A 24,922-nucleotide genomic window follows, 5' to 3' on the forward strand; every position below is an offset into this window, starting at 1 on the left:
GGCCCCGGCCCTCATGGCCTCTTGCCGGCCCAGACCTGGTCCCTGATCTGCTGGCCCGGCTGCGTCTGGATGGATCAGGCAAATGCGAGCGGCACATCTTATGCGTGTTTGCACAATCACGCGACGTCTTGTGTGTGTGAGCATGCACGCTGCGTGTCTATCCTACGTTTGCGTTTCGGGGGAGGGAGTTCGGAGATCAATAGGGGGCCCCTGGTGATTGTTAGGAGGCAGTCCTAGTGGGCCCCCAATGCACCAGTCTAACCCTGACAGAGGGAGCACTTTACTTTAGTTATTTGGTCAGAAGATAATTATCCCAAGACATGCTACAATGCAAGGAGGTGCCAGCCAATGAAAAATGGCCAGAGGTAAATCATTAGGACAACCATATGGGGTTTATCTTGATGGGGTATGGTGGCTTGTCAAGTTTATAATCATAACAGGAGACCAGGGAATGAGCAAATTCCCTTATGCCTAGTCAATGACAACTACTGGGATCCCTAATGCCTGTGTGTTCTGCACATAGTCGCTGATACTTCATCATTCATTAATATTCATAATCAGTGAAACCAATGGAAAGCAATCCTGGTCCAACCACTATGCATATTAGAATGTTTCTGTGCACAAACATACCAAATAAGACAAATACAATTTATAAAATCCATGTGCACCTAAAATAAATGTCCAGAAAATTCATATACTTCCTATATACACCCATCATTGCCAGGGTTCCTCTGTGTAGCCTATGCCTCAATGATGGAGTTGCTATTTATGGCCTGGGGGGAGCTAGTCAGCTAACTCGGTTTTTCATCGGGGTAAAAAAAGTTCAACAATAGACAACTTAAATGCAAGAACCATCAAAAATTTCAATCAGGCAGTAGTGAAAATCATTTATTAGGAAAAAAGGCAACCTTACGCATTTTGTGCACTCATAGTTCAAGACTATTTTCAAGAAATGCATTTCACAACTATGAAGTGATATCCATTTCCTTTTCTGTAGGAGAAAAGTAAAAACAGAGCGGGAAGAATAACTCTTCAGACATTTTACCTTGTCTCCATATATAGGAAGCCAGCTAGAGCAAACTCAAAGGGCTTCTATCCTCATAGCATGCATGTTTTACAGCATATTCCTTTAATTCTACTAACCAAGTAGGAGGCCAAGAATGCTGATCCAACTGTTTGGACTCAGGGTCAATAATTGGTTCAATACTGATTGGAAGAGGATCACGTCCATGGCCTGGGAAGGGATTTTGCAACCTTACCTATAAATATCTGATCAACCCCAATCAGGCATCCATTGTAGAGTCCTGTGCAGAACCAATTTATAAGACCTGGACCCAACCCGAACCCGCAGCCTGCGACCCGAGCGCAACCCGCATATTTACCTAATTTGATCCGCTACCGGACCCACAACTGCCTTATCCGCAACCCGCCGACCACCATCAAACAGGAAGTGATGTTGCTGCAAACCGGAAGTGACATCATCAAAAGTGGGAGGGGCAGAAACTAGTTTTGTAAAACTTTAAAAGGAGTAAAATATAGACAAAATAACATAAGATAAGAAATTTAGATGAGACCCGCAAAAGGGAACGGCGTGTTCTTCATTTGTCTTTATCATATTGCGCATGAAAGCAATTGTGTATTTAAATGTGTATTTAATTTTATTAAATAAAAAAAATAAAAAAAATGTAATTATTTTTCTGAACTGCTTTAGAAAAAGGGTGGGTTAGCCAGTACATTAATAGGAATGACTAATAGCGGAATGTCGATTAGTTATTGTAATACCTTTGACTGGCAAGGGGTGTTGGTTAACATATTTTTTTATTCCAATTAGATTGCAAGCTCTACAGGGCAGGAACCTCCCTCCTACTGTGTCTCTTATCACATGGCAATTAATCCTTTGTATAATTGTACTTATCCAGGTATGGGATCCGTTATCCAGAAACGCGTTATCCAGAAAGTTCAGAATTTCAGAAAGGCTGTGTCCCATAGACTCCATTCTAAAAATGATTTCGTTTTTCTCTGTAATAATAAAACAGTACTTTATACTTGATCTCGGCTAAGACATAATTAATCCTTATTGGAAGCAGAACCAGTCCACTGGGTTTATTTAATATTTACATGATTTTCTAGTAGGTTTAAGGTATGAAGATCCAAATTATGGAAAGATTCATTATCTGGAAAATCCCAAGTCCCAAGCTTTCTGGATAACAGGTCCCACACCTATACTTATATTTATTATAATACTTGTGTGTGCTTTTCTATAATATACAATTGAACAGCGCTGTTTATCCTAGTTGTACTTTATAATTACATTTATCCCTACATACATACAGTACACTCTAAAAAATATTCTGGAAATCACGCTAAAAAAAAATATTCTGGAAATCACCCAGAGCATCAAAATGTGTATTTCTGATCCTTCAGCGAGGGAAATCCCCAATCAGTTTACTGCTCTACACTGCTGTTGTCATGGGTAGCAGGTAGCAGCCAAGAAAACCCTAATGTCGATGCACTGAATGTTTGAAGGAATAAAGAATGCATCTGTCTCTTTAAGAGAGCTCCCTCTGACATCATACTGATAAAGAAAAAAGAGGGAGGTGGGGGGAGAGGAGAATTGTGAATTCTTGGCCATTCAGAGGAGAGAGTGTTCTCCTGAAAAGCTATGTAGAGGAAAGACAATGGGAATCTCAGGATAGACTAAGAATAGGAGCCCAACTGAGCTTTTCATGGCCGTGGCTGATTTTCCCACCACTGCGGTCTGCATTTATCATTTTTAATTGGTAAAGAAACTCTCTGAAATAGAAGATTTAGGGGTTTTATTTTCAATTGCTGAAAAACTGATATTGATATTTACCCAGAAATTCTATAGATGATATATTTTTGACCACCTCCCCTTCTTCTTCTTCTTCTTCTTCTTGTATTTTGATTGCCTACAAAATGAGGAGTTCCCTCCCCTTGCCAGAGACAGGTTTCCTTCAGTCCAATTCTGGCACCAATGACTTTACAGGACCAGGACTCTAGCAAGCAGCATTATCCAGACCCCCGTCCCCTCCCCCCTCCCCACCATCCTGGATACAGATCTATACCTACAGTAATAGGAGCACATGTATTTGTGATGGGAGTACCACTCAGATCTAATATAGATTTATTCTAACCCGGGAACGAGACTGCAGATAAAACAGACTTTTCTCTCCTGCGGGCAGCTCCTTGTCGGAAGGAAAACTCATCTGGAAATATCTGTCTGCAGAAAAAAAAAAAGGAGACATAGAAGCTTATTTTTTTAAATAATTTTTCAAAAAATTAATTTCTAGAAGAAAATGAATTCCTTGAAGCATGCGGACTCTTAGCCAAGGCTGCAGAATCAGATCGCAAGCCCACGGCAGAAGGTAAGCATTCTGATTTGACGATGTCCTATATAATAATAATATTGCACCTTGTCGTGTTCAGCTGTTTAACTCTGCGGGTGCTGGAGCGCATCCAGTAAAAGCACGGCAGCGCATAATGCTTCATCTTTTTCCTTTCTGATTTTATTCTCCTAGTTTTTGCATTTTGAGTCTGCATAATACTGCACCGCATCCCCTGCATAATGTGTGTTTATTCCACCAAGACATGGGAATGTGTGGTTGCAGCGATGAAAGCATGCCTCTTGTACCAAAGCACAGTATGGGGTGGCGTGTAGAGTAGTGTAAATGCCGGGTAACCCAACAGTGATTTATTGGGGGATGGATCTATGCGTAACATGTAATTAAACTCTAGCAGCCAATGTTTGCCTCTGTTTAATATCTGTTTTACATCTCTTCATAGGTCCCATGTTTATTTATATTTGACTAATTTGATATATTTAACCCAGCAAAGTCAACATAAAGAAAGTTGCTCATGTGCAGACCTCACTGGACATAGTAGTCTGTCTGTGTGTTGCCTATAAATGCAATCCCATTTATACATGTCTCTTACTGCATGCTGCAAAATCCTATGACAAATTAGTCTGCCTCCTGCACAGAGAAAGTTGTGGCAGTTGGACTGTGGAATTCTATAGACCAAGACCCTTAAGATTTATACATATACATATGTATACATATCTATCTATCTATCTATCTATCTATCTATCTATCTATCTATCTATCTATCTATCTATCTATATATATATATTACCATTAACATTAAACACCCATTCTTCAATATTAATATATTTGGAATAGGGCTTTAGTAGGTGTGTTTTGAGACGGTATTCATGACTTGGTGGCAACCCTGGGGTATAGAAAAATGCTAATTACAGAGGAACACTTGAGTGTTTCACTTCACATTTTAGTGTTGATTATTGTGATGATGGTTTGTGTATATGGGGGGTGGCATATACAGTTCGGCTTTGCCAATGAATGTTTTTTTAGGGGAGGAGCACATATAAAAAAGTGTGGGAACTAACAGGGAATTTATATGGCAGCTGTATTATTTGGCCAGAAATTTGGCTGAGGATAAATCACCCCAGGAAAATGAGAGCCGCTGTTTTAAGATGAGAATACCAATAAGGGGCAAATGAGTGGAGACTAAAGAGCTTGTTATTTGGGGGGAGAAGTAGGTGCAACACCCTCTTGGCAATAAATAAATAAATATATATATATATATATATATATATATATATATATATTGGCGACCCCCCTGGGGCCAAGGTTGTACCATCTTACCAATTACCAATGCAGGTCCTGAGCCCCCTTTGCAAGGTGAAAGGGTACTGGGAAGTTCTTCTCTTGGCAGTGCCTCAAACCTAATGGGATCTGGGAATACACCTGCGGGTGGTCCCATTAGGAAAACAGTAATACACATACAGTGCTGTATAACGATATCAACTTTATTCAAAATTAAAGGCAAAGTAAACATTCAGTTTAATCATATGCATTCACATAGCATGACCACTGCCCTGGTGAACCTTGACAGTCCCATCCTGGCACCTCCCTGCCAGGCAAAGTCCTGCACTACTCCTTTGGCTGACAAAGAGTCTCAGTGCCTTTTCCCCAAAGAGCACAATTGGTCCCAGGTGGCGTTACCTGCCCAAACACCTTTCCCACTGGACAAGTTATTTGCTCCCACAAGGCAGGCACACACAAAGCCTGTATCACAACAGGAGACACGCTGGATTCTTTCCTTTTCTCTACCCTCCCACAGGCAGACTCACCGGGGGCTTACACAGAGCTGGCAGGTAGTGATGGGCGAATAAATTCACCAGGCACGAATTCTTGGCGAATTTCCAAGTTTTGGTTGTGGCGAATAAACCCGTGAAAAATCCACTGCGTCAAAAAAAATTGGGCACGCGTCAGAATAGTCATGCACATAAAAATTGTCGCTGGTCAAAATTATTCAGAGGCCAAGTGACTTTAATGCATTTGGATAAAATAGGCGTGCGTATAAAAAATTCACAGGTGTCGAAGTTGACGTACGTCAAAATAATTCTTACGTCCATTGACTTCACTGCGATTCACCCATCACTACTGTCAGGCTCACATAGAGCGGGAACAGGCATCCACGTGATCCTCAAAGGCCTCAAAGCTCTCCTAGCCAAGCACATAACTTGCTTTATCCTCTGCAGCTGAACTATAGCTCCCAGCACTGTCCATAGTGCAAGCACACAAAGTCCAGGTTTTGTATTTAGGAGCTTTAGACCCTCCTGGTCTAGCTCCCAGGCTCGAGGCTGCCACATCCCAGTCATCCAGGGGCTCCTGCCTCTACATCTTTGCAGTAGTCTCTGTCTACCCTCTCACAGTGAAAGTGAAAGCAGGAATGGCTGTGAGCACATGGCTCTCCTATATATCCAAGGTGGTACAGCAGCGACACCTTGTAGTATCTGCCAGACATGCTGCACATGGACAAGGGCTCCAGCCCCTCCCAAGACTCTAGGAGACCCTGTAGTTGCACAGGCAGGAAATTTCTACCATGTGGTCCAGACTGTAGGGGAATTAACCATACGGGTTCCTACATAGGTACAAGGAGAGGAACTGCAGCAAAGGAATCAGGGGGAAAAAAGCTGATTAAATTTGGAGTCAAGGATGTTGGTTTCAAGGTACTATATGTTCTGACATGGGCTGAGTTTGTGCTGTTGGGTATTAGACAGAACCAGGATATATTGATGATGTGTAAGAAGAACATCAGAAGTCTTTCCTCTGACTCCTCTTTCTGTATGATGCCTCCAAGGGTTGCATAGGACAATGGTGCAGTGATGCATGGCCCTGCATGGCGTACAGATCATTAATAATGAATTGTCCCATCATTATTCAATTCTAGTGAACAATAATGCTGGTCTATGCCTTGTGCCATTCTCAGCTGATTTATGCCCCCCTCTTATACTGGTGGCAAGGCTGAAAACACACCGTCCTTTGGGCACATGAAATAAAGAACAGCTGATGCAGAGAAATAAGAAGACGATTTGCTTCCTTGGTTCATGAAGTGCTTGCTCTTATCAAGTAAGTAGGACAGACTCTGTCCCATTCTGCAGCAGATCAGCCTTTACTGCTCTGGTCTCTGCGATGGACATGGGCTTACCAGTGACTGTATAGCTTTGTGAAATGATAAACCTGTCATTTAGGAAAGCCAAGTGTGGATCATGACCTCATTTTGGTTGGCCTGACTAGATTATATCATCTTTCATATCGTACTGACACGTTTATGCAGCTCTTTAAAGACATTATGGACATTAGCCCCTGACTCAATGAAGCTTACATTATTTTGTCGAAGTGAAAATTAGAATTTTTAGGTTTTTTTATGGCCAAAACGGTCAGATTCGACTAGGACTAGAGTTATTAAAATTAGAGATTTTTTAAAGATTCTAATTTCGAGATGTATCATACACTGGCCCTTTAAGAACTAAAATTCAACTATTCGCCACCTTAAACCTTCCGAATAGCTGTTTTAGCCTATGGAAGACATCCTGGGATCAATTTGGAGTTGTTTGCAGCCTTCTTGACATTTAAGTTTTGAAAATTCATATCGAATTTGATTCCAGTTTGTGGATCCTATTCACTCGACTTTCAAAAAAATCTATTTTTTTTAATAAATTTTGATTGGTCGAATTTCGAGTTCATGGGAGTTTATGGGAGTTTTATATAACTCCCATGAACTCGAAATTCGACCCTTGATAAATTTGCCCCTTAAAGTCAGTTTACCTGCCTGTATATTTTTAAAGTTTTGGACAAAACCAGAGTCAACTAAGAAAACCTCTAGAGATATGGAAAGGTCATACAAACCCCATGCAGATAATGCCCTAGTAGGACCCAAACCCCACTGCTGAAAGTCAAAAGCGCAAACCCCAGAGCCATTGGGCCACCGTTGGTACTTCGATTTAAACTATTTCAGGTCAAAACTAGAGGGATACCCAACCTTATGACCTCAAGTGCACTACAACTCCCATAACTCCAGTTGAGAGTTATATTTCAGCAGCCACTGAAAGCTTCAAACTGGTCACCTCTGATCTGTGGAGCTGATACCTTTGATCTGCATCCCTTTAATAAAGGGCTGAATTACCCATAGTAAATGTATTGCCGGCAGGCACTCATGAAAAGCAGCATGTTGCTTTGTGTGCAATTATGGCCATGCTAGCGGAATTACACTGCTCCAATAAACTGCTCTATAAACAGCACTTTGCATTAAGGCAGCCATGGATTTCACATTATTTGACCTCAGATAAGCGATGTATGTTGCACTGAATGTTATGTGTGAGTTCCACCTGCTTGCCATAATGTCTGCATCTTTATTCAAAACTATACAGAAAATACCCCCAAACACTGCACTTTTAAACAGAAACTTGTACTCTAAAAAATGTTGTAAGCATAAATAAATGACCCAGCCTTGCAACTGGAAATATTACACACAATCCCAGGAGTTCAAGCAACCACTTCCCCTATAATGTCAGTGAGAAATACTGTATGGCAGTCCATCCATTCTGTTCCAATATGTTTCTAAACCAATGTAGATATCATACCATGGGTGCACGTTCTGCACTGGAAAAAGTTTAATTTGCATGAGCTGAACCCTTCTCCATAGATTTTTAAAACATTTTTTTTTTTTGTATAGGTTATATCTCCAAAACCCTATCATTGTTTCACCTTGACTCAGGGCTTGTTGTAGGCAAAATGCTGAATAAAAGTTGGACTGTAAAGTAACCTCTACCACTTCTCTCCATACCAGCAGTGCCCAGTTATTTGCTTTATACAAGAACAGGGCATTGTGTTAGAGATTCCCCAAAAGGAGACACTTTTCTGGCCACTTTAGCATTATTACTAAGATACTAAAATTGCCTATTGACTATACTTCCCGCTCCAAAGACATCAATGACTCCCACACTCAAGCCAAGTATTTGCAGTTACAGTCTGCTGCCACTAACTATAGACAAGGGATTCAATTGGGCAGTTTAATCTAGTTGAAGAAAATGCATAGTGAGAAATTTTGCCTCAAATAGTAAGTACTTTGGGTTTTCTGGTTTTGGGGTAGAGAAGTAGGGGGTATATATGATTGCTAACTTCAGCAGGGCTTAAAAGCACATGCCCATTGAGATTAATATTTATCTCAAATAATTCCTACCTCAATGTAATGACTCTAGAGGTTCAGTTGCTGCAGAAGGAAAAATAAAAATGATTCCTGATTCAGAAAAATGTCAGTGTTCTCTCTTCATTGGTTGCACAGCAATGTGCCTGGGGTCTAGCATTTGAGACAGCTGACAGTTAGGATGGGACTCCCATAGACTGGGTGCCACAATACCTAATAGTCATGGGCAGCACCATTGACCACTTTATTATGGGCGAGTTACAGTACTTTCCTGTATGTTTTTGGAGCGTGGAGGAAACTAGAATGCCTGGAGCAAACCCACACCGACACTGGGAAAATATTAGAGTGGTCAATTAAGAATTACTCAACTCTCCATGTTTTCCTTATAATGCATTTTTTTCTTTTAAATAAGCTCAGGATAAACCTGTAGAAAAATAAGGTAGGCCAAGGTCAGAGGCAGCATGCAGAGATCTTGAAGTACTATGTTTGGAGATAAAAAATTAGATATATGAAAAGGTCTTTATGTCTGAAATCTGAAATGCAGAATAAAAAATTTCCAATTTCATTTGAGAATAAATTATCTGAGGAATGTGCATCCATAGGGCTGCTTAAGTGCAGTTGCCCATACAGCCATCTACATCCCTACATGCCTTTTCTGACCTGAAGTAGACTGATCAAAACAAACTGCTGACTGTTTTTTTTTTTTTATTGACATTGTCATGGGGCAATTTGGCAGTTAATGAACCTCATGGAACACTGGGATGGAGGGTCCATGTTGGTGATGTGACACCTCACCCTGGTGGTCTAGTGGTGTGGCGGAGACGCCCGCCGCACCACTCCTCTTCTTCCACTCTGCTGGTAACTTAGGGCACGCACAGTGCGCATTCTGCTTATTTATAGGCGCATGTACGCTGGCGTAATAACTCCAGCGCGCAATGGCGTGGTATTTAAATTGACAATATGTAATTTCTCATTGCCCATAATAGGATCATTATTAGTGAGTTCTTGGTGCTTCTGTGCTGTATCCTGTCTGATATCTGATACCTGTTGTGACCCCTGCCTGTTTTGATGATTCTGACTTCTGTATCCTGACCCCTGCTTGGTAACCGACTCTTCTGTATCCGTATCCCTTCTGATTGATCTCCTGGTTTGACCCTTGCCTGTCTGACTCCGCTTGTACCCTGCCTGCCCCGACCTGGCCTGATTTGACTATGCCTTCTGTTTACTCTTTGTACTGTGACCTTCTGCTCAAAAGACTTTGCTTTACCGTCGTGCCCCTTTGCTCGTCCAGAACCTCTCTAAGACCTGATGGCATCCGATTAGCCAAGGGCTCCCTCCCGATGTGAAATGCGGCTGTTTTAGGCAGAAGCAAGAGCCGTGAACAGGGTGCTTAGCATTGTTTCTGGATTTAGGGTGCCAACCGTGACAGGTGAAAGGTCTTTAGGAGAAAGAGTTGGCTGAAGAAGAATGGATATATAGTAAGCAAAGACTGAGCGTAGATCTAAGAGGTTTTCCACTTACGCCTGTGGACTAATATGCTTTTTGCCAACCCATTGTTGGGTTCATGTTGTCAGGCTTTTTTCTGTACTTCTTGTGTTCTGGTCACAGCATAGTCCTGGCAAAGAGAAACCACATCTTAGCTCTACAATAATACTCAGAGGTTTAATCACCACTTTGCCACAGGGGGTCTATCTGAGTACTTGTGTAGTACACCTGTCTCAGTACTTGGACAAGTCTATTAATCTCCCCGTACCCTAGGCAAATTTTTTTTTATTCTGTACAGGGTAGGACTTACTATGCTTGAAAAAAAAGTACTTATACAGACCTTAATATAATTAGTTGTGCTAAATAACCGAAGTTAATAATAAAACGTTTCTATATTTTTTTTTCCGTGTTTGTAAGAACTGGTTATGGAAAAGAGCCACTGCTTGTACTATACTGAGGTTTCAGGGAAGTTTGAAAATAGAAGAATAATATGCTATTTGAAATGCACTTTAATCCCTAAAGATTGTCGGCACTGAAAATAAATCAGTGAATAAGGTTTATGTACATTAATGTAGACCTAAACAATAAGCGTTTGAAAGTGCCTTGGTTGTAGCAACACTTACTCCACTGTAATTATCCCAAATCCTAACTAGAGAAGGTCACAGATGAAACTGAATGAAAAGGTATAACCTCAATCTAATTCCCGGAAACTGTGATGCAGTTGAAATGAATTCTGCATTAACCGCTGACCTACAAGAAAATACCATCCCCTGGTCATGAACGAGTGCAGATTATCTTAAACCAAAGAGGATTTGTTGAGGGACTCTTGATCAACCGTTCAATAGATTGCAGTATTTTGGTCCCCCTATAGAAAATATTGAGATAATAATGAGGTGTTAGAGCCAGAAGGAGCAATCGAGACAGTAATAACATGCTGTATCAGTTCATTAAAGAAACATTTCACCTTGGAGCCCTGCACATTGGGATGTGTGACATATCCCTGCCCAAAATATCAAGGTGATGCACATTCACAAGTCCATAATGTTTGTTCTGAAATTATGTTCCTGAAATAATACGAGCGGATCTGCCTCATTTGAGACTGTAAAGGTGACCATAGACTTTACAATTACAGTCTTTCCAAGAAAGATTATTTGTTTCAATAAACAAGTTTAAAGCTGAATCAATAGAAACAATATGATTCTACCTGTATCTTATAATTCAGCACTAACAATGTCTAAGGTTCGGGTGGTTTCAATTAAAATTTTTCGGGCATTTTCCTGATCAACGAGCCGACCGATATCCAAGTCTACTGCCGAAATCGGTCATCTCATTTCCCACCATACACACACTGAATATCGTATGAAAATTTGTTTCGTACGATATTATTGGTGCGTCTATGGCCACTTGTGGGGGCAAATTTACTAAGTGGTGAAAATTTGCCAGTGACAGCTTTGCAGGCAGCGCAACACTTCGCCAGGCGAAAATTCGCTCAGACAACGCTAATTCATTAACATGCAAAGTAGCCTCCAGGGCGCTGAACGTTGGCAAAGTCGCGCTAGTGTTAATTCGGCAAGCAGAGCGAAGTTGCGCTAGCATTTCTGCGGCCAGCAAAGCAAGGTTGCGCTAGCGTTGGCTAATTTGCATATGGTGGGAAGTTAAACTTGAATGAACGTATATGTTGCAGCAAATACATTACATTACACAAGCCCAGGGAAGCTTAAAGGGCATGTAAAGTCTAAAATAGAATAAGGCTAGAAATGCTGTATTTTGTATACTAAATATAAACATGAACTTACTGCACCACAAGCCTAATCAAACAAATAATTTATGCTTTCAAAGTTGGCTAAAGGGGGTCATCGTCTTGTAACGTTGTTAAACATCTTTGCAAGACTAAGACTGTGCACATGCTCAGTGTGGTCTGGGCTGCTTAGGGATCATCATAAACAAAGCTGCTTGAGTTCTGCATGGCTGGGAAGTAAGGCGGGGGCTCCCCCTGCTGTTCATAAATATGATTGTTTCCCTGCTCAGCAGTTAGGGACCGTCTGACAATTCCTATCCACAGCAGTAAATGAAGGGAGAATTTCACTGCATACAGTCAGGTTTCTTATAAAAGTGGTACACATTTTTTAATTAAAGTATATTGGAGATAGGCTTCTTTTCCATTAAAGAAAGTAAAAATAGGATTTAATTTTTTTGCCTTTACATACCCTTTAATAAAATAAAATAGAGATGTTATATTGCCCTACATATGGTCCCAGTGTATAGTTTATGTGCCATATGTTAGGAAATGTAGGGGGGGAAGCCGGTTACCCCAAAAAAAGTTTACCCTCTTTTGCAGCCTATCACCCTGAAAAAAGGAAAAGAAGCTAGCGTTTTTTGGGACTTAGAAAAATTTTCAGTTAATTTTGAAGAAGTCCTATCTACTCTATTGCACTTTGCCTGGTCTGAGGGGGGGCGAAGGCAAGTCTGGCACAAGAGGTAACGTTCATTAAAATCCGCATCTTAGTGAATTTGCGCAGTTACGTCCCTTCGCCAGAGTGCAACTTCGCCTGTTGATTGAGTGCGAATGAGCGCCAGCGTCAGTCTCTTTCCCTAGTGAAGTTTCGCCTGCACCAGTTAGTCAATCGCCAAAGTACTGAAATTACATCATGTGGTGAATTTTGACCAGCGTTAGCCACTTCGCCCTTTAGTAAATTTGCCCCTAAGACTTCAAAAGTTGCATTGGGCTCAGAACGAGCAGTTTTGCTCTTGAAAATTTAGCAAATGTTTTGAACAGTGCCATATAGCAATTATGCTTCTAAAATCATTACAATTGGCATTTTATATCAGTAAAATGCAGGGTTTTTTCCCTCCAGAATTTGATGTCCAATAAATACATTACTAGTGCAAAATATTTGTTCTTTGTAGAATTTGTTTAAATTGCACTGGTGCCATTATGGGCACTATGTGAGTGTGGCGTAGGCATTTCTCTTGCACACAGTTCATTTGGGATTCAAAACGGAATCAACTTATTCTTACTTGGCACCAGGGTCGGACTGGAGCCTTGGGGGACCACGGGGCTGCAAAATGTAGGGCCCTTCAGGCAGTCCCCGGGGGCCACCTCCAGACCTCCAAACTCCCGGGTCCATCGCACATACATATAAGACGTGCAGATTGCGTGTGCAATAGACACTCCTCACGCATGCACGAAGGCCGCCGCCCACCATGGCGCAACAACACGTCTTTATGGGGCAACAGGGGGAGCAGGTCTGGGCCTGCGGGGGTCCATTCGCTTTTACTGCAGTCTTGGACTCTTTGGACACTTGGAGCAGTTTTATTAACATTCGAATTTCAATTTTAAAGCATATTATTAATGCAGTGAAAATTACAAATTCAAATTTGAGATTCTATAATAAGTTCATCTAGAAGAGAGCGGGAGTCATATTTTCAAATGCCAAGCTAATTTTGAATTTGATTCATTTAAAATTTGGCAAACTTAAAATGGAAAATGAAGGATAGGATGTGATTTCACTGTGTTGCAGTTGTTTTTTCATGTTTTAAGTGCCAGCAGAATTTCACATTTTGGTTACGCGAAATGCCAGCCATTTTTTAAGCATTTTGTGCTCTCTCACTTTAGGGGCATTTTCTGAAGGGGAAACCTATAGTTTACCTAGGAAAACTATACATTGTTTTTTTCGGGAGAAACTAAGCTTTCTAAATCTATTTTTCATAGTATATGAATTTATACCCGAAAAAGATTTCATTTTACGCATGAAAATCCAACTGATTTGTCAAGCCTTATGTCTCTCGAATGTGCCAATACCAGATATGTATAGTTTTAGGGAGATTTAGGACTTCTGTACAGCAAAAACTCCCTGCAGTATATTACCGAATATACCGCACTAAGTCAGAAAACAGCATACTTTAGAATCCAAGGCGAAAAATCCTGAAACAATAGGTTTACCCCAGAAAACCATATATTTTTGAAAAGTACACATTCTGCTGATTCCAAAATGGGTAAATATGTCTCTCTACTCCCAACTACCAAACATCACTTCAAAGGTTTTATTTTGCTGCTCCGCATATCCCACACTTAGTGATGGGCGAATTTGCGCAGTTTCGCTTCGCCGAAAAATTCGCGAATTTCGCGAAACGGCGAAAAATTCATGGAAATCGCGCCGGCGTCTCGTTTTTGACGCCGGCGCCCGTTTTTCTACGCCGGCACCCGTTTTTGACGCCAGCGCCCGTTTTTTGTGCCTGCGTCTGTTTTTTCGGAAAAAACATTTTTGACCCCGGCAAATTTTTGCCGCGAATTTTCTCGGGCGTTTCGCGAATTTATTCGCTGGCGGCGAATCGCGCAAATTCGCCGCGAATTCGCGCCTGGCGAATAAATTCGCCCATCACTACCCACACTGTATTAGGTACCAAGAAAAAGCACCTGAAATATGATTGCCAGGGGTCCACTGAACAGTTTGATGCCCATTGTGCAGAGGTTTACCAAAGTATCTGGCATTTAGAGACACCAATATGAAGTAAGCGCATCCAAATTGTTCAGGACTTTACTTCAGCTACTGAAAAATCAACACATTTACTACCGAATCTAAAATGGGTAACCATGCCTTGCTGCTACACACTACAGAGAAGCAAAGCTTTCTCAAAATTGTCAGTTTTGGTGAAATATCTAAAAATTGCCTCAAAGCTTCAACTTTCCAGCATCATATTGCCCATGTATCATTAAGTACCAAGAAAAAGCATTACCAGCTTAAAGCATCCTAAATATGAACACGGGGGTCTACTAAACAGTTTGATGCCCAATATGCATAGATTTACCAATATAGGTGGCGCACAGAGAACCCCAAGTCCAAATAGTGCATATGAATTTTAACGTATGAGCTCCTGGTATGTGTATTATGCACCATAAGACCTCCTAAAAGCATGGAGACCCTAGTAAACCATATATTTTCAAAAAGTACACATTCTGGCGAATCCAATATGGGTAAATATGTGTTTCTACTGCAAACTGCCAAACTGTAAAGCAATGCTGAACGTAACGGTTTTTATCACATTTATGAAAATCGTCACAAAGCTTGAATTTTACCCCATTATATGCCCCAGATTTCGCAGCGTATCAGCATAAAATATCCTAAATATGAACAACAGTGGTCTACTGAACACTTTGATGCCCAATATGCATAGATATACCAAACTATGTGGCGCACAGAGACCCCCAAATGACAAGAGTGTAAATAAATTTTCACGGCTGACGCGCTGGCTGCTGCAATATAAACACCCGGTATGTGTATTATATGACATAAGACCCCCTAACAGTACAGAGACCCTAGAAAACCATATATTTTCAGAAAGTACACATTCAATGAATCCAATATGGGTAAATATGTGTTGCTACTGCAAACTGTAAAGCAATGCTGAATGTAACGGTTTTTAGCAAATTTCTGAAAATCTTCTCAAAGCTTGAATTTTACCCCATTATATGCCCCACATTTCGTAATGTATCAGCATAAAACATCCTAAATATGAACGACAGGGGTCTACACACTTCATAGATTTATCAAACTATGTGGTGCACAGAGACGCCCAATTGGATATATAGTGGATAAAATGTACAAGGCATAACAAAATAATACTGAAAAGTGCGAAATTCAAATAAATTACTAAAATCCAATAAAACCACAAAAATCTATGCTTTTTTTTCCAGACTAGTATAATCAGACATCAGAATTACAGTTTGAATGTTTTAGCTTGGCAAAATGGGTTTTACGGACAGAATAAAGCAAGCAACACTTATAAAGAGCTGAAAATGCAATAAAATGGCTAACAATACACCAAAATTCCCAAAATTTCAAAATAATCACCGAAATAACATACAAAAGGTATTGCACAGTACGGTTAGAGAATACGCTATACGCAAAAGCAATACAAAAAAATTTCAGCCAAAAACACAACAATGCAATAATAAAAAAAAAAAAAGCCACATAACAGCGTATGTGTGTATGCATGTGTGTGTGAGTGTGTGTGACCCCCCCAAGTGTGTGTGACCCCCCTGATCCCCCAAAAATGTATGAGAGTGTGTGTAAGTATAGATCTAAGCATGTATTAGTGTAAAAAGTGTATGTAAGTGTATTTTGTGTGTGTGTTACACTAACCTGGGGTTTGTAGCTGCAGGAGGAGTGGAGAAGCAGGAGGGAGTCGCTAGATCCGTTGGGTGTGGGCGTCGCTGGAGGAATTCGGAAGTAAGTGTAGCAGCAGCAGCGCACAGACACTTGTGTCTGTTGCGCCCCATGGGGGCCCCTTTCTCACCCGCTCCGCTTGTTGCCTAGGGGCTTCTGATCGAGCGGGGAAGGAGCGAGCAGCGTTTAAAGCTAGAATCTACGTTCTGCGGCATTTCAAGATACTTTTCCACAGAACGTAGATTCTACGTTCTGTAGGGTTAAAGGGGTTGTTTGCCTTGAAATTAACTGTTAGTATGACGTAGAGAGTGATATTCTGAGACAATTTGCAATTGGTTTTCGTTTTTTATTATTTGTGGTTTTTGAATTATTTAGCTTTCGATTCAGCAGTTCTCCGGTTTGTGATTTCAGCTGTCTGGTTGCTAGGGTCGAAACTACCCTAGCAACCATGCATTGATCTGAATAAGAGACTGGAATATGAATAGGAGAGGCCTGATTAGAAAGATGAGTAATAAAAAGTAGAGATAAGAATAAATGTGTAGCCTTACAGAGCATTTGTTTTTTAGATGGGGTCAGAAAAAGAAGGCATATAATTCAAAAACTAAAATAAATAAATAATGAAGACCAATTGAAAAGTTGCTTAGCTTTGTCCATTCTATTACATACTAAAAATTAACTGAAAGGTGAACCACCCCTTTAAAGGGGTGGTTCAGCTTTACATTAACTTTTAGTATGTTATAGAATGGCTGATTCTAAGCAACTTTATAATTGGAATTTATTTGTTTTTTATAGTTTTTGATCTATTTGCCTTTTCCTTTTGACTTTTCCAACTTACAATTGAGGGTCACCTACCCCATCAAAAAAACAAATGCTCTCTAAGGCTACACATTTCTTCTTATCTCTACTTTTTATTACTCATCTTTCTAATCAGGCCTCTCCTATTCATATTCCAGTCTCTTATTCAGATCAATGCATGGTTGCTAGGGTAGTTTGGACCCTAGCAACCAGACAGCTGAACTCACAAACAGGTAGAACTTCCGAATAAACAGCTAATTAACTCAAAAACAATAAATAATAAAAAATGAAGTCACTTTCACCAATGCCGCGTTACTATAAGTACTTGTGTTACCGTACAGCTCTACCTCCAGATTTAGAAAGCAAGTTCCAGCGGTAGATGGGGAGGTTTTTTTCTTGAATTTTTTTTTATTATATAGGCACAGAGGGCTGCCCCCTAAAACTGTTGCCCTAGGCAAGGGACCTTGGGTGCTTATATATAATAAATACAGCCCTTACAATATGTGATGAGGAGTAGAGCGGCAGTGCTGATGCCAGTACAGGTATGGGATACGTTATCCGGAAACCCGTTATCCAGAATGCTCTGAATTATGGAAAGGCTGTCTCCCATAGACTCCATTATAATTAAATAATCCAAATTTTAAAGAATGATTTCCTTTTTCTGTGTAATAATAAAACAGTAGCTTGTACTTGATCCCAACTAAGATATAATTAATCCTTATTGGAGGCAAAACCAGCCTATTGGGTTTATTTAATGTTTACATGATTTTCTAGTAGACTTAAGGTATGAAGATCCAAATTACGGAAAGATTCATTATCCGGAAGACCCCAGGTCCCGAGCATTCTGGATAACAGGTCCCATACATGTATATTAATATTACAGAAACATCCACATTGGTTATATGAATTCAGTAAATCCCACTGATTTTAACTGAATAATGTAACGAAAGCCAAAACACATTCAGTTCTTCAGTGGGGATTTAATATATAGGAAGGATGAACCCCGTTTTGACTGTAGAATCAAATGTCTAAAGTAGAAAATCAGTCAGGTTCACACTGTGCTTCGCTGCACTGCTGTAAAGTTTTACTAGAAATTCTTACAACTGTATCTCAGTAGCTTTCCGGATTGTCTTTTGTAATGGAAAATAAACGTTTCTTAAAGTAGATGTGATCTATGAAAAGAAATAAAAAAGAAATATCCGTCAGTACAGTAAATCGTCTTCATTAGGTTGTTTACTTTAACATCTGTATAGAAGTGAATTATGCTGCGCCCTACGTAAGATACAACAGCCAATACCGGCAGTTTATGGAATGGTAAATTATATATAATCAGAGCTGATCCATGGAGAAATATTGAAATATTGCTTTAACAGCCCGTGGAGAGAACGATTAATGGCGCTTTATACGGTTTCATCGCCTTTTATACTTTTTATACAGAAGTAGAAATGTGATACTGTATTTTAATTAGGCACAAGTGCTGAATGTAGAAGCAAAAAGGAAATCTCGAAATAAAAGCTGAACAGAAGCAGAACTGCTCACCGGTAAACACAGATTCACTAACCTCTGAAAATTCGCCAGCGACGGCTTCGCTCACATCACAACACTTCGCCAGGCTTAGATTCGCCAGGAAAACGCTTCACGCAACTTCACTAAAATCCGAAGTTGCGTCCAGGGAGCCGAACGCTGGTGAGCTTGCGCTAGCGTTACTGCGGCAAGTGAAGCAAAGTTGCGCTAGCGTTGGCTAATTTGCATAAGGTGGTTAAAGTTGAATGGACGTTTATGTTGCAGCAAATACATTACACTACACAAGGTCATGGAAACCTTAATAAAATTAAATAGAGGTGTTATATTGCCCTACACATGAGCCCAGTGAATAGTTTATGTGCCATATGTTAGGAAATGTAGGGGGGAAGCCGGTTACCCCAATAAAAATTTACGCTCTTTTTCAGCCTATCACCCTGAAAAAGGAAAAGATGCCAGCCTTTTTTGGGACTTAGAAAAATTTTCAACTATTTTTTTTGGAACTCCGATCTACTCTCGCCTGGTCTGAGGTGGCGAAGGCAAGTCTGGCGCAAGAGGTAACGTTCAGTAAAATCCGCATCTTAGTGAATTTGCGTAGTTACGTCCATTCGCCAGAACGAAAATTCGCCAGGCATTAGGGAGCGAAGTACTGCTAGAGTCTATCTCCTTCGCTAGCGAAGTTACGCCAGCGACCTTTAGCGAAGTACCAAAATGACGCCCGCGTTTAGTCACTTCGCCCTTTAGTAAATTTGCCCCATGGGGTCTGGCCATCCCAAACTTCCAGCCAGGGAACAGGTTCCTGTATACAGCTACAGTATGTGTTGAAAGAGGCAGCAATCTATATACAGGTGCAAATGAGACTATATAATGCACATACTGCTAAATAATACAGAAGAAATAAGGTTCAACATAAAATAAAGGAAATTTGTTTTTACTTGGGGTGCCAAGAGTTAGGCACCCCCAAGTGATTGAATCTACTTACCTGACACCCCGAGCTGGTGCATGGTTTGTACTGGAATGTCCCGATTTTCTCTGCAAAAAACAGCAAAAAAAAAAAAAGATACAATGTTTCTAACTTAATTGGCTTTTGGCAGAGAGTCCAAAACAGCCACAGCAGCAGATAAGATACTTTTGTAACAATTTAAGATAAGCAAATAAGTAATTGTAACAATATAAGATAACAGGTCTCTTGGCAGATGTTAGACTCACAGGTTAAAGGGCAATTCACCTTCATTAGCAAAACTGTAATAACTGGAAAAAAAAACCCCACAGAACTATGTTCAAACTTTCCTAACCTGCCAAACTTTGTAAAATGAACATGGTAATTAGGGGGTGTGACCAAAAAAAATGGTCGTGGTCAAAAATCTTGCGGCAATTTTTTTGTCCCTCTATTTATTTCCGAAATGTTGGGAGGTATGCTGGTGCTCCTATCTCGAAAAAACTGCACCAGCCCGGGGTTATTCCAGCAAACACTACGGAGTGATCGCCTACAATGAAATATCTGGCATTTTAATTAAAGTTTGGCTTTTTGCTCTACTGCTTATGCGCAGCCACGAGAAGAAAGAAGAAACCGGAAGACAATCGATCCATGGTGCTCACTGAAAAAAACACTGGCTCGGTTCAGTTTTCTGCTGATAGGAGCCCAGGGTATCAAGTAATTCCCATACTTTTGGCACCCCCAAGTAAAATTGCCTTTCCTTCTCCTTTAGGGGCAAATTCACTAAGCGCCGAAGCGCCTAACGCTAGCGTCAATTCACTAGTGTTGGGCATTTTCGTTACTTCGCAAATTCACTAACGAACGCTGGCATAGATTCGCTAGTGTTACTTCGCACCCTTACGCCTGGCGAATTTTCGCTACGGACGTAACTACGCAAATTCACTAATGCGCGCATTGTACTGAACGCTACCTTTTACGCTAGACTTCCTTCGCCACCTCAGACCAGGCGAAGCGCAATAGAGTAGATAGGGATTGCTTCAAAAAAAGTTGAAATTTTTTCTAAGTCCCAAAAAACGCTGGCGTTTTTTCTATATTATGGGTGATAGGCTGAAAAAGATCGAAAACATTTTTGGGGCTCCCCTCCTTCCCCCCTACATTTCCTAACTCATGGCAACTTAACTATACAGTGGGCACATGTGTAGGGCAAAATAAAATTTTATTTGATGTTTTGAAGGTTTCCCAGGCATTTGTAGGGATTCTACGTATTCCTCCATTGAAATTTGAATTTGGCGCCGTATGCAAATTAACCATCGCTAGCGTAACTTTGCTTCGCTTAGCGAATCAATGCTAGCGCAACTTCGCAACCTTACGATACCCCTGTTGCAACTTCGCAACTTCGGATTTTAGTGAATTTGCGGAGCGCTGGCGAAACTACGCCTGGCGAAGTGTGGCGAAGTGCAGTGAAGTGCGGCGAAGTTACGCCTGGCGCAACTACGAATCTTAGTGAATTTGCCCCTTAGCCTCAAGTATATTATATGCAAAAGTAGCAAAAAAGCACTGCCAAAGCCAGAACCTCGTTCTTTAATTTGGGTAGAATGCAACTTACACCTCCCCTGGGTATAGGGGAAAGTGCTCAATGTATGGACCCAAAAGGATCCATGTTTTTCTCCCTGTATTGCTCCAGAACTTGCTAGTGTAGCCATTATAAATAAAAAGGACATTAAAAATGTAGAGGAGTTCAGCTGCAAAACAGACGCTTCTTAACTTACTCATTTTGACAATACAGGTATGGGAGCCATTATCTGGAAACCCGTTATCCAGAAAGCTCCGAAGGCTGTCTCTAATTTTATCCGAATCAATCCAAAGGTTTAAAAATGATTTTCCTTTTTCTCTGTAATAATACAACAATCCAAACTAAGTTATAATTGATCATTATTGGAGGCAAAAACTAACCTATTTAATGTTTTCATGATTTTCTAGTAGACTTAGGGGCACATTTAATAAGGGTCGAAGTGAATTTTCGCATTAAAAACCTTGAATTTCGAAGTATTTTTTGGGTACTTCGACTATCGAATTGGCCAAATTCGACTTCGATTCGAATTGAAAATACTGCAAATATTCGACCATTCGAAAATCGAAGTAATGTCTCTTTAAAAAACTTCGACTTCGCCACTTCGCCACTTTAAACCTGCCGAATTGCTATGTTAGCCTATGGGGACCTCCTAGAACCTAGAGCCAGGTGTTAAAATTGACGCTGGCGTCAAAATTCGTGAATTTTCTTCGAAACAAAACGGGACAAATTCGCCCATCACTAATACAGAACACAGCTATGCCTCAGATGCAAGTGCTCTATTGCTTTGCATTAAGGGGTATGAATTTGGGGGGATTTTCACCCCCAGCATACCAGAAATGAAGGGAGGTTATTTATTAAAGTCCGAATGCTCAAAGCTCGAAAAATTTCAGTTTTTTTACTATAAAATCCAAATTTTTAGTGGAAAAAAACCTAGAATTTTTTAGATTTATTACACCCCAAGGATGGAAAAAGTCTGAATATGAAAATCTGCCATCTCAGACCTGCCCAGGTTGCATATAAATCAATGGGAGATGTCTCTACCCTATTTAGTAGTTTCTGTGTTATAATAATCCAACTATTTTGGATTTATCAGACAAAAATTCGAAAAAATCTAGCGATTCACGAAAAAAATTTACGATTAAATCGTGCTTTTTTAAAAATAAGGTCAAATCGTAGATTTTAGTTTGGTCAGATTAATTTTGATTTTGATAAATAAAAAAAGTGTTGCCTCAAAGAGATTTCATACATTACCCTGTGTCCTAATCCTCAGTGTCCATATAGTAATAGCCTTGGGAACAACCTCATTTTAGAATCTCTTCAGTGGAGCACACAACTGCTCTTACTAGCTCACACTGTCCATCTCACACTTCTAGAGTAAGCGCTATAATAGGAACCACCCCTGCAAGAAATTCTTATTCATGGGGGTCCCTTTCCCCCGAATTTAGCTAAGGGTTCTGGTTTCTCCTTCACTGAAGCCTCTGAGGCGTCTGTAGAGTGGAGTCCCAAGAGGAAGAACATGGCAGTTCCTCCCTTTTTATACCAAGGATTATTCATATCACCTTAGGGCCAATTAGAATATCCGTTCCCACAGGGCATAGGTTGAACTTAATACTGTAGGAAAAATTAACTCTTTCACATTTCACAATGGGGGCCTACAAGGGCCAGGGCCCAGTGTGGTTTCTCCTGGTTCCCTGCTGGCCAAGTCTGGTTCTGTTATTTTTCATGGTGGAATTTCTAGCTCTCAAGCTGCTAGATCTCAAGCTCTTAAGTTTTTTCCGGTTTGACCTGGTTCTGTTATTTTGCATGCTGCAAATTCAAGCTCTCACGCTGCATTCAGGCCATTGCGGCCCCATTGGAAACCATACTTTTCATTGCTGTTTTATTTTGAGCTGGTAACAGGTTTTATTAGAATGATTTGAGAATTTGAGATCCTGAAGTCAAAGGAAAGAACTTTATTTTGGGCCGCTGGTAGATTACAGAACAAACATGTTGCACTATTCATTTTATAATTTGTTTGTGAAGAGTCTCATTCATCCAGGTCATGGTACATCTGTAGAAGCAAGTCAAATCAATTGGACTTGCTGTGTTTTACTTCAAGACGTTTCACCAGTCATCCGACTGGCTTTCTCAATTCAGAATTTTTATACATTTTTGTAGCCAAATTATAAATCTATTATCCAGAATTCTTACCCATCACTGAGACACCCAAAGCAACATTTTATCCATGCCTCTATGTGTAAATGTTGCACCTTGCGTTGTTTTGTTCTACACAGTCACCAGGCAAATCTCCAAGCATGCAAAGGAAGAATTTCCTAGAATAATGAATTATTTATGTACAATTTATGCAGTGCTCTAGAAAACATCAACTGCTACGGTAACGCCACTATCCAATGAGCTACTGATATCTCAATAAACCATGCTAATGTCAGCTTGTATCTTTTCCCCAAAGCACACTCCTGAATATGATCTCTCAACAATATAGAGATGTTTTGCTGTCTCCATTTATACTAGGGGTCTATTTTAGCAGGTAATTTCTTTTATTGTAGGGCAAGGAAAAAGTGGAAATTCCTAGATTTCATAATAATCTTGTAGACTTTTATAGTAATCTTGTAGACTTTCATAGTAGTTTTGTAGACTTGAATATTGGTAAGATTACTCATTTCTCTTGTAGGTTGGAGTCTACAGGTGATTTTAGAGATTTGGGGGGGTCTTTGCAAATCAGTACAGTTTTATGAATAGTTGAATACAATGTGTCTCAAGAGCTAGAAAATACATCAAACAACAGAGCTTGAAGAAATGGCTTGATCTCTCAGCTTTGTCACTGCAATCCAGAGAGAGCGCCTGAGGGACTCGGAATCACACCGAGTGGCCAGATTTCAGCAATAAAGTGCGCAGTCCATGCAAGGCTAGCAGAAATAATACAGAATTGTGCAGGGATTGTAAAAAAATGAATTGCAAGCAGTCACGCTTTTGACTCGAAAGGGAAGAAATACTGTATGAGTCACAAAACTGCTAGACCCGTACAAGAGTTCATCTAATTAGCTGTCATATATAACCCTGCAATACTAGTTATGCCGCCTAATGCTCGTTCTGAAAGTGTAAAAATAATAGATAAAATATAGTTTTTTATTTAACAAAACATCATTTTTTCACTTGCCAATTCAGTTTCTGGGTTTTAATTAGAAGTCTGTAATGTATATATAAATGACCTATGATGGCATCTCTTAACATGTATGTTCCTCTGGCACATCCTTTCAGTGTCATGCTGCCGACTGTTGGATGTGGCACTGTAGGCCAATAGCCCATGTAGCCAACACATAGTCATGCCATAAGCAGGGGATGGAAGAATGAAACTGTGGACTCATTCTCAGGTGCACTTGTATTGGCAGATACAATAAATTTAAGAAAGGGATAGATACTTGCCTGGTGCAACATTAAGCCCCCCTGTAAAACTCTACACCCTGATTATTCTTACCCCTTCCCTTTTGCAACCCCTTAAATAAATGTAGCGCTATAGTAAATCGTGTGTTATTTACACCACTATTGAGCTCCACTCCCAATAAATGTGCTCCGGATGAGACCTGTAATCTTAGGGAGTGAGCCCTTGCAACGGTGTGGAGGCAGGGTATAGAGCAACTGTAACTGGATTCAGGGTATAATAATTGGGCGCCAGCGGTTCTTATAACTTAAACATGAACTGGTTTATTGAACATACACAATCCTCAGTGGAGTATACAAAAAAGCATGACAGGATTTGGCATCACATTGAATAGGCAATACTCACAGCACCATATGGTCAGTATTAGTCCCCACAGGTAAGAGGACGTGCTCAGCAGCAATAGAGGTACACCCAGCTTTCAGCCTTTTCCCTAAGTGGAACCTGAGGGGAATCTATCTACCCTGTTCCTATACACT

The 24,922-nt window shown here is 40.4% G+C and overlaps 1 protein-coding gene across 1 annotated transcript in view; it reads left to right on the forward strand.

Moving 5' to 3' along the window:
• Window positions 1-2,639: 2,639 nt before the first annotated feature.
• The window catches only part of cacng7.S (calcium channel, voltage-dependent, gamma subunit 7 S homeolog), a 57,002-nt gene continuing 34,719 nt past the window's right edge, over window positions 2,640-24,922 (forward strand). The window contains exon 1 of the mRNA XM_018228259.2: window positions 2,640-3,386. The gene's annotated coding sequence lies outside the window, so the exon portion shown is untranslated. The remainder of the gene's footprint in view (window positions 3,387-24,922) is intronic.

This window comes from Xenopus laevis, chromosome 7S, assembly GCF_017654675.1.
Source record: "Xenopus laevis strain J_2021 chromosome 7S, Xenopus_laevis_v10.1, whole genome shotgun sequence".
Lineage (NCBI taxonomy): Eukaryota > Metazoa > Chordata > Amphibia > Anura > Pipidae > Xenopus > Xenopus laevis.